The sequence below is a fragment of the Mytilus edulis genome, chromosome 11, assembly GCF_963676685.1.
Source record: "Mytilus edulis chromosome 11, xbMytEdul2.2, whole genome shotgun sequence".
In the NCBI taxonomy this organism is placed as follows: Eukaryota; Metazoa; Mollusca; class Bivalvia; order Mytilida; family Mytilidae; genus Mytilus; species Mytilus edulis.
Genome location: NC_092354.1, coordinates 40,091,385 through 40,102,964, shown reverse-complemented (window position 1 = coordinate 40,102,964; position 11,580 = coordinate 40,091,385). Strand labels below are relative to the sequence as shown.

At 29.1% G+C, this 11,580-nt stretch overlaps 1 long non-coding RNA gene across 1 annotated transcript; it reads left to right on the top strand.

Moving 5' to 3' along the window:
• Positions 1-9,642: 9,642 nt before the first annotated feature.
• Positions 9,643-11,319, top strand: LOC139494843 (uncharacterized). Its single transcript, XR_011657178.1, has 2 exons — positions 9,643-9,750; positions 10,323-11,319. It is a non-coding gene; the product is annotated as an uncharacterized lncRNA (long non-coding RNA).
• Positions 11,320-11,580: the final 261 nt, after the last annotated feature.

Genomic DNA, 11,580 nt, shown 5'->3' with positions numbered 1-11,580 from the left:
TAAAATTTCTGCACATAACAAGAAAATGTAAGGGGATAAAGGATCCCCTTGTCTGCAACCTCTTTCAATTGTAAAAAATCTGATAGAAAATTATTCTGCGTTATTGCTGATTTGGTATTTGTAAAAAACGTTTTAACCCAATGTTTTATGGAATATCCAAAGTTGAAAAAATCAAGAACTTGTTCTATGAAAATCCAGGATGTTGTATCAAAAGATTTTCAAAGTCAATGAGGAGGAGAATGCCTGGGATATCATTGTCTTCAGTGTAGTGTAATAAATCGTATATTACTCTGGTGTTTTCACCAATAAATCTACCAGGTATAAATCCTGTCTGGTCATTATTAATTAAGATTGTTAAAACTGACTTTATCCTTTCTGCAATACAACTTGATGCTAATTTATAAATATTATTTAAAAAACTAATTGGCCGCCAATTCTTCATGTATTGTTTTGGTTTGTCACCTTTTGGTATGCAAGTTATAATACCTTGTTTTTGGGAAATAGACATTTCCCCTTGATTATAGCCATATTTAATTGATCTATGTATGAATTTACCTATATCAATCCAAAAAAAATTTAGGAATTCATTTGTGTATCCATCCGATCCAGGGCTTTTCTCATTTTTCATTTTTTTAATTGCATCAGTCAATTCTATAAATGATATTTCCCTTCTAACGACTCTTTTATATTTTCAGATAATTTTGGTATATCTTTATGAGGTAAAGCATTGCTCAGATTAATAGATTTTATTGTCTCATTTTTGGAATAAAGATTTTTGTAATAATTTATCGCTTCGTTAGAATTCGTTTTTGGTTTTCAATTATATTTCCTGATTGATCAATTAATTTAGGAATTGTTTTATTTACATAATTTTTTGTCTCTAAATTTATGAAATATTTTGAAGGTTTCTCTCCTTCTTCTACCCGTTGTGTTTTTGACCTTATGTATTGACCCCTCATTTTATTTTGTCTGAGAATTCTAAGATCTGTTTTTTTTTCTATCTATTCCAAAATTTCATCTGTTTGGGTTATTTCTTCCAACTTGTTTATATCTTCAGATAGCAAATGTTCTGATTTATTTGTTTCTTTCTTTTTAAATGAAGCATATGATATTGTTAAATTTTTATAAACCCCTCCCAATTCTGAAGTTATTAAGTTTTCTTTGTAAAATAATAGGTGAGTGATCTGATCTATAACTATTTTGTATCTTTAAGTCATGTACATTTGGATAAAAGCTCCTGTGAAACTAAAAAAATCTAGTCTGGCCTGTTTTATGGGTTTGGTTTCCTCCAAGTATATCTTTTACTTTCTGGATATAGTTCTCTAAAGGGATCAGTTAGGTTGTAAATTTCCTTTATATCTTCGCTTTTCAATTGAATTAAGTTCTTTGCAGTTGTATGAGACAATCTGAATAAGATTATTTTTCATTTAGATTATAAATGACACAAATAGTTTGAAACATAATTTATATATAAAATGACAGAAAAAGTCCCACACAACTGGCAATAAGTAAAGAAAAGTTAACACAATGTGTGTTCTGTAGTAATGGTCTGGTCTCTGATTCAAACATGATGTTAATAGTAATACTTCTGCTATGATTTCTATATCTTCATGTATATTTGCCAATAAAATAATAAACAAAATAAAAAAACATTGTAAAGAAAAGAAATAAAAAAAAATTTAGTAAAAAATAAAGGAAAATAATAAATAAGAGCAAGTTAAAAATTACAAGATATATACCTGCAAATGGTATAGTCACCATCTTACTGAAATTACAATTTATAGTCTTCAGTGAGGGGGGGGGAGGGGGAGGTATTTGTTATACTTTGATCAAAGGGTAACATTATGAAATGATCATTTATTGAGTTGAAAATATAACTTGATTTATGAATAAATCAGCTGTACTCATCACATCATTCTTTTGCAGTTTTAATGAGTTAATACTTTTTAAATATACTGAGTACAGCTCTTGTTTCAAACTAAAAAAAATCCAAATGCAATGAATATCTTTTGAGTTATTTCCCTTTGATTGTGAAAAGTAGATTTGTGTTAAATCTTGAAATTATTTTTGTCTTTACTTTTCCTAAATTGTCACCTAAGAATGTTTTAGCTAAAGTTTTTATTTTTTTATTTTCAAGTTTCACTGTCAAGGTTTCATTGCATGTTTATGAACATCTTTGGTGTAAATATTATCCATTAAGAAGTCTATATTATTGTTCCTGAACATTAGTCCTAAAAGTGGAATATGTAAATGCAAACAATATATGTAACAACAAATTAACACCTACTACCTGTGTTTAAGGAGCAATGTAATGAGATATTGCAATGTATACCCAAGCTTCCTATTCAAAATATGAAGTCATAGCTTATTAGACAATCATGACAATGTAAACTTTATGCTAATTCTGATCTCATCTACATTTATCCATGTGTACAGAAAAAGAAAGGCCTGCTTTAAATTTCAATATAAGTTATGAGGAAATTAGTTATCACTGTTAATTAAGAAGCTACTTAAATTATTAAGTCTAAGTTATATGACTATCAAATGATTATGATAACACTGTTTTGTAGTAACATTAAAAATTGTGATTAATAATAATATATATTATTTCTGTTTTTACACATGTGTGTGTCTAAGGGTTTCCACATATTATGAACATGTATCATATTTTATTATATGTAGCCGTCATTTTGAACCAATTAATTTTCTTTACCAGGATACATGTAAGTAAGTCATGGTAATATAGCGAGAGTTCTTGTACATCATTACATGTGTACATAAGTAAATCTATTATCTATGGAACCTATATATATCAGATAAATCAATATGAAATTAATTCGCCATCTCAAAATCTAACGCAATGCGAGTAAAACGTACACCAAATTATTTTGATTGGTTTATGAATAATATTATGTAACTTAATTGGCTTAAACTTTTGTTAGTACATGTACATCTAAATTTCAAGAATAATCATTTTCAATTGATAATTGGCCTTTAGCTTCTGAAACGGTGAATTGTCAAGTTGAAAACAACATGCTAAACATGCTAAAGGCATATATTTTGGTTTAAATACAAAGCAAAAGCTGGAAATTTGCAAATCAAAAAAAGCTAATACAATGCAACTATTTTCTCAAGCAAAACATAAATCAAAAAATCAAAAAATCAAAGCAAAAACACAACATAAATAGCAAAAGATAAGCACACAACATAAAAAAAAAAGATAAGCACACAACAAAAAATAGAATAAGAAAATGCAAAAACATCAAACAAGCGCACTTTTTACTTACTGTTCTTTTTTTTTTTGTTAAACCTGAAATATATATAATAAGTACATAGTTTAAGAAACATGGATATATATATACATGTATATATTCATTTATAGATCTAAATAGCTGGTGGGAAAAACCTGAAACATTTAAATAAATAACAAGCATGCTTGTCAAGAGAAGAAATTATATACATTGTATGCGCTTGTTATTTAAATACATTTCAATGACCGTCAATATATTTTCAAAAGTAAATTAAGTGTATCATGGTGGCAAAATCCAAACAAACAATCCTCATTTATAAGGTAAGCAACAGAGAGCCTCCCTCCTAAGAAACCAATTATCTTTTGAGTTTGTACGTGTTTGTAGGAGAATACGGGTTCCGACAACCTTGATTCTTGTTTGCAGATGTTCCTCATTCCTAATTTTGTAAGCCAGCTTTGCAAGCTCATGCCTAGATTCTTTCATGACTGGGGGTAAATCATCAACAATGCGCATGTGTTTGTTTGACAAGTTATAACCTTTAGATAGGGCGTACTGCTTGTCTCCATGATGGATAAAGCGGTCAATTATAGGGGCAGGCCTTCTAATCTGGACTGATGTTTGCCTAGATGGAATACGGTGAGCAATGGCAATAGGGAAGCTTTCGGCCTTTTCTTTATCTATTTTTAGATCTTGAATAAAAAATGTATTAAGAACCGCATGGATATCTTCATTATCACTTTCTGGCACTCCATAAACAAGGGCGTTGTATTTTCTCTCATGCTTTTCTAACAAAACCTGTTGTTCATGCAGAATAGATTTTTTTTTTTCTAGACTTGTTCTAAAAATATTCAACTTCTTATCTGCTACCCTGTTAATTTCTAGTTCAATGTGGCCTACACCTTTTTCTAGCTCAAGATGGTCCGTCCGTAACTTTTGAACCTCAAGTTTTGTGTGTATAACATCAGTTTTAACCTTATCTACCTCAGATTTTATTTCTGTTACTATGCGTGTGAAGTGGTCCTCTATATTGTCTAGCTTGTTGGATAATATTCCTACTTTTCCGTCTATACCAATAATAAGCTGCTTCAGTTCAGAAATAGACTCAATGGTAGCCATAGTCATAAAAAGAAAGTAGATTTCAGTTATATAGGCGATAGGAGTCTCGTACCTTGTTACTTGTAAAAGTTCAAAAATCCCCTCTCAATAACATCTCATGCACAAACTTTGAATTAAATCATTTTCTGGACATTACGTGTGCATCAACGGTACAAAGTGTTGTTGTTAATTACATGTAAACTGTGTGAAACTATACTTTTTTTACTCGTCAATTTTTTCCATGGGCAGCGCCATTACAGGGGAGATAATTCTTCCCTTTTGTGACCGGACATGGCTACGTATTAATACATCCTGCACAGCCTTTTATAATTTCATTTCAAAATATGGACTAAAATATGATCAATCTCATTATATGTTATGAATTACAACTATTTAATATGGCCATGTTAAGATAATATTATGTTGGTATCTTCTTCTGAAAACGGTAGAACTTAATTTCCCTGAATATCTTCAAGACTATTTCCAAAGAGTCTTCATCATTAACAAAATAAAAAGTATAATAGCTTCTAAGGTATACTTTGAAGGTATAACCACAACATTATGACATTTTTTAAAAAGATATTTCACCTTATAATGGGTCATACATGTAGCAGCTACTCGGGTAAATTGTTACAGGTATGCACATGTACCACAACAATCAAGCAGAATAGCATACTTTACCAAAACTAATAAAGTGAAAACAGGAAATTGTTGAAGAGACAACAATCCGACCAAATAGCAGAAAAAAAGATGTATAATGTATACTAGTACTTTTTCTTTGATCTGGACGCCACACTGAACTCCGAAAGCAAACCTTCTTTTAGTTTTCCAGATTCATATCAGTTAACGTTATTATAAGGATATGTCTTTAAATGCAAAATTTTGAATATCTTTTATAATACTTTGCCGCGGATATTGTTTCAAAACTGTTATCAACAATGCAATATATATTTGTAAATTTGTTTGTGAAATATTCAATTTTTAGTATTAGACCCTAAAATACATCGGATTTGTTACCTACAAGTGAAATAAACTCGTTGAATAAAAGGATGTTATTTTTTTTTATTTCAATTGATATAATTCAATGCATGAACATTATGTATTTGATTATATCTGTCTGGTGGTGGATGAAAACGCCAACTAACTTCATCATAACTCTGAAATGAAAACTCGTCTATATCCATTTACATTCCAGGTTATTTAGAAATAAACTCATTATCGATACAGGATTGAAGTTTTATATTTGCGCCAGACACGCGTTTCGTCTACAAATATGACATTATTTAGAAAGAACCGTAAACTTGAAGTTAGTGCAGTGAGCTTGTATGCATTAAATGTTATATTTTGATCGCTGATTTCAAGTTCCAAAAACATGTAACAGTTTTTTAAACCAAAGTCCTAACTTACCAATCGAAGGGTTTGGATGATGTATGAAAGCACTTTTAGTTGGTAAGCATTGAATTGGTTTACATTTTTTTCAAAATTTCTTGATAGCGAGTGTTACTTATCAAGACCACTTTAGTTCACTTTTCATGTGTTTAAATCGGAAGTGGGTAATCGGAATGTCAAATATGAAAATTTCCGGAATTATTTGTGTCAGGGATTCGTATTGATTTTTTGGTTTTAAATTTTGTTCTTTGTGTTTTTCTATTTTGAATATCATTATTGTAAGGATTACAGTTCTATTTATCAAAAACGTGTTTGAATTAAACATCTTTTTATCCAGTCAAGTTTAAGGGTAAGAAAACATCCGAAAATTTACAAATTTGGTAGGACTTATTGTTAAATAAAACTTCATTACTTGTTTCTTATAATGTAATATAAAGAAAAGTATATGTTGTGCAATATCAACATATAATACTTCAAAAAAGTTGTTCTGTAACGGAAATGTAACAGAACCCGAATAGTGCTTGATAATGGACTAACTAATTCAGAATACATATTTGATACTAGGCTGTAAACAACAAATGCCATTATGTCGTAGGCTAAAGTAGTGATTTTATCTTTTAGTACTCTTAAATATGACTTATTTATTACTTTAAAACGATTTTTCATTGCTAGATAGGTTTGTATTTTTAGTCTAACACATTTTACGTTGTGCTGTGCTGAAACTTATTTGATGGAATACTCTATTACAGTAAAACCTGTTTAAACCGAACCTCTTCGGAACTTAAGATTTTGTTCGGTTTTATCAAATTCACAACGGACACAGTTGGTATGGCGGTGTTTAAAGCATGTTTGGTTTATACAGGTTTTCGGTTTATACAGGATTCGGTTTAGCTAGTTTTCACTGTATTACCTTTTAAATTGTATTGAACAAATTCAAATAACTAGAATACCGTTTGTACGAAAATAATTGAAAACGTACCGTAATGTGAAATAGCAGAGTCGTAGATAGTAAGATGATTCTTGAAATACAGTTGCTACTTAAATACTAAGTTAAATACAAGTACTTGGTGAATGATCTGCGTGGTTTATCACATCGATTAGTGACATATGTTGTTTTTCTGTTATAATATTGATTGAATAAGCAAACATTGTTAAACGTGTTACTAGCTGTAACTGTCACTAAAATATTTTCAATTCTTTATGGATATTGTAATTTAATCAGCAAAGAGTAAAATCAAACAAAATTCTGAACTCAGAGGAAATTCAACGGAAAGGCTCTAATCAAATGACAAATACAAAAGCACAAACACATCAAACAACTGAATAACATCTGGCATATTCGTGACTTGGTAGAGGCATTTTGTATTAAAGGAAATAATTGATTAAGCCTGGTTTTATAGCTAGCTAAACCTTTCGATGGTTTGATGTAAAATGTTGTGTTGTAAGTTAGTAAGTAAGTAATGACTTTATTTAAAGAGGATTACCCAATTAGCATTCACAAATTAACCTTGACACCCCAACAAGAACAAACAGTACTAATATTACAAAGCCTACAATTTTGAAAATATTATGTAGCTGCAATATTCATGCTAACTGTGCATTATCTGTAGACCGAGAGAAAATTAAGTATATATATAGACATAAAATACAAAATTATTAAGTTACAAAATGTTAGAAATTATTATAAATTAAGGAATGTATCTCCCTCATGCAAAGCTCTGATTCCTTTCACGGATTTGGCTATACGTTTTAGACCTTTAGGATTATATCTCTTTGCCTTTTATATAAGCTTTGGATTTAAAATATTTAGGCCACGAGCATCACTGAAGAGACATGTATTGTCGAAATGCGCATCTGGTGCAGGAAAATTGGTACCGTTAATGTTATTGTTTTAAGTCATTTAAAGTCAAGAAATTTATACATTTTTGTTTCAATGTGTTTCAGACCCAAGATAAAAGATAAGACCAGGTTAACATATATAAATTCTGTCGATGATATATGTTAATACCAAAGATGTCTGATGCTGTCTTCCGTACTTTCTTGATCAATATTATACATTTTCCCCCGTGCCTTTTGAAATTTTGTTTTGCTTTTACGTCTTAAATAAATTTGAATTAATATAATAAATACTTATAATGAATTTTGATATTGCTATTGAAAAAAAAGTTTAAGACGTTATGTACATTAAACGCACGTAACGCCGTATATTGTAGTCCCAATGTTTCAGAAGGGAATATGATACTCAGAGGTCAATATGAAGATTTTTTCAATGACATTTTGAATAGTCCCAATGGCAACCAATCAAAGGTTGATTAAACTATAAATATGTATAAATAGTGAAATAAAATAACTTAGTCGAACATTGATATGACAGTTGGTTTACAGAAGTTGTAATTATTCGTTTAATACATTTAATCATTAAAAAAAAGTCTGATATATGTGTATAGTATCGTTTACAAAAACTGTAATATTTCATTTATTCATTTGTATATTATGTTATTATGATATTAATAAGGCATTATAATATATATTCAGTTATGATAGCAAAATAAAATTACTTTGTTTATACTAGCTAATTATACAATACATATCGACAGTCTTTGTTTTTCTTCGTTAATATAATTGATTATGCAAGTTATGTACGTTTTGATGATGTACGTGTACCATCTTTCTTACTTCGTCATCAATATATTAATTATGATTAAGTCAGCGGAATTTTACATGTAACTTTTAAAATACACTTGAAATAAAGAATAATATGATCTGCGTGGTTTATCGCATCGATAAGTGACATATGTTGTTTTTCTGTCTTAACATTGACTGCATTAGCAAACATTGTTAAACGTGTTACTAGCTTTAACTGTCACTAAAATATTTTCAATTCTTTATGGATATTGTAATTTAATTAGCAAATAGTAAAATCAAACAAAATTCTGAACTCAGAGGAAATTCAACGGAAAGACTCTAATTAAATGACAAATACAAAAACTCAAACACATCAAACAACTGGATAACATCTGGCATATTTGTGACTTGGTAGAGGCATTTTGTATTAAAGGAAATAATCTCAGGCAGGTTAATGCAGTTTTAAAAAATTTAGCAATGATTTTCGGTGTTTGCATCGCAATCTAAATCTGACGTCATTTTCCTAACTATTCGACACGTGATTGGCTAGAACGTTCCGTCGACGTCAAATTTGAGCTTGTCACCAACAGCTGATCGGGCACCTTGTTATGATAGAAGTCAGTGTCTTCAGTTCGACAACAACACGTTAATATAGATGTGGGTTGCTTATACTTTGAGGTACGTTAGTTTTAAATTATTTTAGCCTTCTTCCGAGGATCTTGGATATTCATTTCATTCACGATTACATTTTTTTTAAATATCTAGTACCGTAGGTATATTTGTACCCGTATTTTAAAATCGATCGCATGTTAAATCATTTCTAATTCCAATTTATAACATATTGTAGAAGTAAAACAAAGAATTATTCAAAATATATGCATGCATGACTCTGTGCATCATACTTATGCCTCAGTCTGTATTTAATAAAATTGTGTAAGCATTCACATGAGATGTTATATGTGAGAAATATTATTTATCATCATGGCCTTAATTTATTAACAACTTAAAGTTTTCATTTATGGTTTTAAATCTGATGGTAAGTCATTATAGTATTATTTTAAATCATCCCTTTTAGTGTACATTTGAATTTGTTGTCTTTACTATATTTTTTTTTCTTGTCTTTTTTTTATATATAGACATAAGATTAAAGTAAATATGTACTTTTAATATTGATTCACTATAATAATGTGTATCTGAAGTATATGTGTGTTTGTGTAAATCTTTTCAAATTATGATACACTTGTTATAAAGCAATATTTACATCAACAGATCAATCTTAATTGTGTAATTATTGTAACTTCTTTTGCAGATTGATTTACAACTGGCACATATAAGTTGACAGTTAAATAAAGAATGTAGTTTCTATGATATGAGGTCTACACAATTAAATGTAAGTATTAATTGTATTATAATGAATGATTCCTGCTAGGGTCCTTCAGTTCTATATTTTATATACCATTTTGTATAATCTTTATCTGTTTTGCTCATTATTCTCTATTCTTTGTATTTTAACACACCATCATTCTCTTTTATTATCAGTCTTTTCTTAATTTTTAATGTCTCAGCCTTTAAATTTTGCACATTGCCCATAGGGATTATAACATGATTGGTGTATCTATTCTGTAAACACCATCCAGACCCTCAGTTTATGTGAATATATATAAGTTATCTGGTGTATTTAGTCACACTAACCCAATCTTGATTAAGTCATATTGATTATTAATAACAAATTTGCAAAGCAATGTGATGGGTAAATATCAGTTAAAGTAAGTTGTACTTACAAACTTTATTGTACTTTTACAGACAATTCATCAATTAAACTTTGTGTCAAGTTTTCTTTTAATTCAATAATAATTAAGGAATACACAAATGTGACAACTTTGACTGAAGTTTTCTATTTGTATCATAATATGAATACCAATTACTTTTAAATGCCATTAATGGTTTACATATTTTTTTCAGTACATGCATGAAGATGACTTGGAGGCAATGGTATCATACATGTTAGTTTTAACTATAATAGCCTAACTGAAATTTGAAAAAAAGTTATCAGAGGAAAAGAGTGACCACTTCTTTCTTATGAAGATCAACACTCACAAGGAAATTATCAGACAATTTGTAACCAGATATGGGGGCAGTTTTAGATCTATGCATGGAAAGAAAGTGAAAATCAATGTTTTTTAGATAAAAGCTTGATGATATAACACAAATATAACAGTGCTGAATATGAAAAACCCATGCCATGTCACATGTAACTTTTGGAATGCAGAGCTTTTCAGTATTACAAAAAAAGGAAGGATTTCATTAATGTTAAAACTGACTCTGGAACATGCAAGACAAAGAAATAAAGAAATAAAAACATAAAAGGAAATGTGCACTTTTTTTTTTGAAGGATCAACACACAAAAGGAAATTTTCATATCATTATGCATCATGTGCAGTAGTTGAGATAATTTTGGATATATACATTAAACTGTGAACTAAGTGATAATTATAATTCAAACATCATATGTGGTACCTGCATGTACTTACTGGTATATATATTGTAATTCACAACAATTTACATTGATATATAGGAATATTCTTTGCATGATACATGTGAAATAAAAAAAAGACAAGTATAGGAATAAAGAATTTATCTTGTACAGCATTATCATATGAAAACCAGCAGGATGATACATGTATCATAATGTCTATACATTTATTATGGATCATGGAAACCTACAAGGAAGTATTGTATGAATTGTTATAAGAATTATTAGTTTAAATTCAGTGTGACATATGCAATGCCTTTTGTTTTAATTTTGAGAAAACTATTTGAAATGAATGAAAAATTATAAGTTTCTTTGACATTGAAACCTTTGAAATAGTCATATTTGTATGTAATAGGCAGATAATACTCATACTGAACTCAAGGCTTTCACATGCATACAACTTTATTGAATAAACAAATAGATTTATCTCAAGGAAATTTCTTTTTTTAATGTTTTTTTCTATAATAATTAACTGTTTTGTACTGGAAAAAGTGCAATCAATGAATGATGCATGTTCAAAAAATGAACATAGCTCTAGAAATTATTGCTTATAGCTGATATAGTTTTAAAAAAGACCCATTCACACATGTGATGTGAAAGTAACTGATCCTTATAATTCAGTGAATTAATTAAAAATGTGTTTAAATAAAAAAAAAAAAACATTGAAAAAACTTTAATAGGGCTGAG